The sequence below is a fragment of the Solanum lycopersicum genome, chromosome 10 (genome assembly GCF_036512215.1).
Source record: "Solanum lycopersicum chromosome 10, SLM_r2.1".
NCBI lineage: Eukaryota > Viridiplantae > Streptophyta > Magnoliopsida > Solanales > Solanaceae > Solanum > Solanum lycopersicum.
The window spans coordinates 44,261,854-44,267,853 of NC_090809.1; positions in this window are offsets into that span (position 1 = coordinate 44,261,854).

A 6,000-nucleotide genomic window follows, 5' to 3' on the forward strand; every position below is an offset into this window, starting at 1 on the left:
GAAGGTTCAAGGCTCGTTTAGTGGTTAAAGGATATTCACAAAGGAAAGGTATTGATTATGCTGAAATATTCTCTCCTGCTGTGAAGTTAACCTCTATTCGAATTCTGTTGAGTATTGTTCATCGGAGAATTTGCATCTAGAGCAAATGGATGTAAAAATAGCATTTCTACATGGAATCTGGACAAAGAGATCTATATGCAGCAACTGGAAGGATTTGTGGTTCCAGGCAAGGAACACAAGGTGTGCAAGCTCACCAGAAGCTTGTATGGACTAAAGCAAGCATCAAGGCAGTGGTACAAGAAGTTTGACTCCTTTATGACCAATAGTGGATTCTGCAAAGCTGAAAAGGATCCTTGTTATTACTTTAAGAAAAACAGTGATTCATGTGTCTTTCTACTCCTGTATGTGGATGATATGTTGATTGCAGGATCTACTATGAGGGAGATTAACAATCTGAAGACAAGGTTGTCTGCAGCGTTTGAGATGAAAGATTTGGGTCCAGCAAAGCAGATTTTGGGGATGAAGATTTCTCGGGATAGATCTGCTGGCACTTTAAATCTATCTTAGGAGTTGTACATTGAGAAGGTGCTGAGAAGATTCAGGGTTAATGATGCTAAAACCAGGACTACTCCATTGCCAAATCATTTTAAATTGTCAAAGGAGCAGTCACCCAAGACTGCCGAGGAGCATGATCACATGGCACTTGTTTCATATGCTTCCGCAGTTGGTAGTTTGATGTATGTCATGGTCTGCACTAGACCTGATATAGCACATGCAGTGGGAGTTGTTAGCAGGTACATGGCGAACCCTGGGAAAGAGCATTGGGAAGCTGTGAAGTGGCTTCTGAGATATCTGAGAGGTACATCCAGTACTTCACATTGTTTTGGCAAAGGCAAGGTGACTCTACAGGGTTTTGTGGATGCTGATCTTGGTGGGGATAATGACTCGAGCAAGAGTACATCCGGGTACATTTACACCATAGGTGGAACAATAGTGAGTTGGATGTCCAGGCTTCAGAAGTGTGTTTCTCTTTTATCTACTGAAGCTGAGTATGTGGCAATAGCTAAATCTGGGAAAGAGATGATATGGCTGGAAGATTATCTTGAGGAATTGGGCAAGAAGCAGAGTGAAAAGATTCTTTACTCAGATAGACAGAGTGCCATATAGTTGGTGAAAAATCCAGTCTATTTTTCGAAGACAAAGCACATCAGAGGCGCTACCATTTCACTCGCAGGGCAGTGCAGGATGGTGATATGTGCTTGGAGAAGATAGAGGGTGCAAAGAACCCGACAGACATGTTGACGAAATGTGTTGATGTTGGGAAACTAAGGTTATGTAAAACCTTAGTTGGTCTTCTGTAGTTGTTGCTACAGATGTTGCGGTGCGGTAAAGATTTTGATGATGAAGAGATTTTTTTTGAGAATGTATTTTTTGGATGACTGAGTAAGTCTCCAACTAGGAGAATTGTTAGGTAGTGGAGCCTGATTTATTTTAGGTTTTCCTATTTATTCTCTATTTTAGGTTTTCCTATTTATTCTCTGTAACAAAAAATACTCTGATTTATTAATATAAATATACCTCACCGCCATGGAAGTTTACTTATGGGGTTTTACCACGAAATATTGGGTTTTCTCTTTCTCTCTCTAGATCTCTCATCTCTTTCTCTTGAAAGTTCTTGTGTTCTTCATTAATCTAGTGTATGTGCGTGAATTCGATCCTAACATAGTGATCCGTCGAAACTTTTACAAAAATAAACTAATTAGTATAACTTCAATTATGGCAATTTCTGCGCTGAGATATTTCTATGTTATCCAAAAATTTTAAGTATGTTGTAAAATCATAAAACTTCGAAAAGACTGTTATAGTTTTAAGCTGCTCACTATGGAGATTGTCTTTTCTCCATTTTTGTCCACCATAGCCTCCTTTCACCATCATTTAGACACATAACATGGTTTGGTACCTTTTTTTCTCCCTAACATCTAAATAATCGCTCAAGTTTGAGAGAGGTACTTTTACACCCCCTAGGGCTCTTCATATTTTAAGGATAAATCTATAGGTAAATTCATTATACCATTGTAATATGTGTTACGTTGTAAAAATCATATAATCATGAGATTGTAAATCGTTAGACTAAACTCCTACTTCTGGCGAATATATATACTCATTGCGAGTACCATGCTAGTATAGTATATCAACGATTCTGGTTCACTGCAGATCATGAATATTTTCATTAATAAGTTTTTAGAATGTGTATTAAATTTACTTACTATTGAATGAGTCATCATGCATTGAATTTTAATGATGAAATCATCTATTAATGATATGATTGATTTTATTGTTACTATACATGTTAATTATGAATTATATATGTTTTGCAGTATCCCCTACTTGTTATTAGACCTAAGAATTGTTACTTGTTTTAAAGTAAATCGGCATATGATGCCTACTACTATCTAATGGCTTAATATGACACTATCATATACACTTCATTGGTAGAGTATAAATCGTGTTCCAAAGGTTTCTTCGAGATCTCAATTCTAACGTAGTTGAAGATTCTAGTTCTAGTCAGTGCTCCATTTTGTAGAATATTTTGGAGATTGACACACTGCAACAAATTAAGGATTTAGAGGGAATGATATAATTGCCGCTAACTCATGTTTTAAAGTAAATAATTAAAGGCAATTGACCTTTTCAACTAAAAAGCTTACCCTTTATCAAAAATTAGTCTAGGCTATTGATAGACCTCTGTTAGGTGACTATTGAGTGTGAACAGATTCATGGGTGAGCTAGTTCTTTCAGGATACCATGAATATTTCTTGTTTAAGTCCACTCTTTTTGGACTCAGACTATTTGCTTAAGGTGTCATTTAGTTTCGTAGTTGTACCCTTTGTTTTTAGACTTGTCATTATATAGTTTTGGTAGAATTATCCGGTTCTAAGAGTGGTTCTTTCGCATTAGTTTGGTTAGTTCTTTGTGAAAATCTTGGAGTTTATGGGTCTCTATTTTGTTGTTATTTAAACATGATATGTAGCTTTAAAATGTATTACATTAGTTAAGTTGATTAGTTGGGATCTAGTTTTGGTTTTCCTAGTGGAGGGTTAGATTGAGTGTCACTCACGATGGTGTGGGTCGTGGTAAAGTTTATATTTTAGCCGTAGGTTTTTTGATCTCATTATACCGAAACGAGTCTAGTGTAGTCTTGCAAAACAGTACGAAGACGCGGTACTTTTTTTTGAGAGGCTATAGGATTTTAGAAAAAACTCATTTCTTTCAACTCCTTCGTGCTATGACTTAAATCCCATTGGTATCTGGGTGATATAAATTGATATATTTCCTTCTTTATTCTATGGTCATCACTTAAACAACAAATGTGGTAACATCATCACCAGAAAGAAAGGGTGTGTATAGACTACATGTAGTTGAATAGGTTCACCATTCCGAAAAAGTATCCATTTCCTCTGATAGATTACCTATTTGAACAATTGCGAGGTGCATCGATTTTTTCTAAGTTTGATTTAAAGTCTGATTACCTCAGTTACAAATTGAGGTGGTTAAGAATTGGGTTCGACCAAGTTCTCTAATTCAAATTAAAAGTTTTCTGAGGCTCACTAGCTCTTATTTACACTTGTGGTATGAGGTGAGTCCAATTTATATATCCTATCTCAACAAAGTGAACTACACGACATAGTCCCGAATAAAAGGACACAAGGAAGTGAGTGGAACTGTGAAGGTTCCAATTGGTATCTGGTCTTGAAGACAGTCGTCTATGAAACAAACTCATTATAGAATTTGGACTTGTATGAAGGTTGTAACTACTGAGTATTGTGAACCTTACTGTGAAAATAAGTTCATAACTAAGTTCGATGCAAGGATCTAATGTACGAGGTAAGTGTTTGGTTTTATCCTTAGGATGTATATATTATGGTGTTAAATTAAGGAGAATGAGTTGGATTGTGTAAGTTCGGTTGACTAGTGGTGAGCAATAATTATCCTAGTTCACAGGATTATCTTAAATTGCTCGGGAGATTTTAAAAAGAGGAAAACCCAAGAAAAATTTATTGACTGGGTTCTGATTCTCTTGAGGACGCTGGGCGGAAATTCTCCTGCCACGGCAGGATTTCTTCAACCAGAGCGGGACAGAATCTCAGTCATGTCTTTTTTGTTTTCCCCATGTCACAATTATGGACCCCCAAATCGTACCTGAACTAACCCGCATGATCTATTTCAGTGTGCAACAATCGAATATAAGTTATAAGGTGTGTCAAAATTGTGGAGAACATGGGAATATGATGAAACTAGCGAGGTTGTGAAGGCAGGGGAAATGGTAATGCAAATAGAAGATTAGTGCATCCTGGTAAACAAGTTGTTCGTCAAGAGGAAAAGGCTCAATTTATGTTTTTCCAGGTAAGGGCAAGTTTGTGGGTGTGATTGAGTGTAACAAGAGCTACTTTTGTCTCTAGACTACTATTGTTTTGTTGATCTGAGTTCTACATATTTATGTGTGAGTTCATTTTCCTTGGGATTTGATATGGTTTGTGTTATAATTGATGCCCTCATCCATGTTTCTACCCTAGTTGAAAATGAAGTCATAGTCACCCTTATATATCGTTTTTGTCCTGTTTTGTTTATGGATTTAAGACTTGGTTTGGTTTGGTTATGCTGGATATGACTGACTCAATATGATATGAGGCATGACTTTGTTGTCCCCTATCATACTAAGCTTATTTTAATGCTAAGTTGGTAACTCTAAAGATCCCTAATAGGGAAATATTAGAGTGGGAAGGGGTGTACAAGCCCAAGCTAGCTAAGATCATATCTTCACTTCGTCAAGGAAGCTGGGAAGGTAGGGTTTTTTCCCTTATTAATCTCATGTTAGGAATGTTGAGGTTGAGTCTCCCTATATTGAGTCTATCCGTGGTGTCTGTGTTCTAAAAAAGTGTTTCATACAGATTTGCCTAGTATACCTCCATATAGAGATATAGATTTTTGCATTGACATAGAAATTTACAGTAGCCCAAGTTCCATTACTCCGTATTATATGGCTATAGTAGAATTGAGAGAGCTTAAAGATCAAATCCAAGAGTTTCTTGATAAATGAGTGATTGATACTAAAAGTGACAATTTTATTAATAAAGAAAGTATCATCGAGTATAGTTGTGTAAAGGTGATTGAACAATTTAGTAAGTAAATGTTTATAAAATTTCGCTAGCCCTTGAATTTGATGGTATACTTGAGTTTAAAGTGTAATGTCCATGAAAAGGTTGACTTGCAGCGATATCCAGACTAACTGAGCTTAATGGTAGTAAGAGCGTATAATGGATTATGGTGGAAGACAACTATATAATAAGATGTTTGTTAGGTGAATTATGTATAGTAAATACGACTTACGAGTATCTAAGGCTGTGGTTTTCTAATATTTGGTAAGCAACGTGATTGTATGGAATGTTTTAAGAGATGGTGGGACACCATTCAAATAGAGTTTTAAAGAGTTAGAGTTATAATAAAGGAAAATATAGTGGAATGTATTACAACCTTTAGAGAGAGGCTAGAACAAGAATATTTTAGTTCGTTGAAAAGGGTAAAGAGAGATCCTTAGAGGGGTAGATAATTGGGTTTAGAGGCATGTGACTTCATTAGTTTTGTTGTGATTGTGGTAATAGGGTCACAAGTTCTTTAGATTGGTTAAAAAAAATTATTGGAAAGGACTTGAGGAAGGAGTGTACATACATTAGCACAAGTGTGATGATAAATTCTTTGCTTTATTTTTGAGTTTAGTAATGAGAACGATTCAATTGTGAGCCAAAGATATTGCAAGATTGATGGACATATGATCAGTGATGAGCAAAGGTCGATGAATTCATAAAAATCTTCAAGGTATAAGCTAATGTCGATAGATAAAGGGATTGTGCTATACAGTTGAATCTACAATTTCAATTTTTCATTATAATTCTATATTTGTGGTGATATATTTAGAAGGTATGCAATTACAAGGTGGAAAAT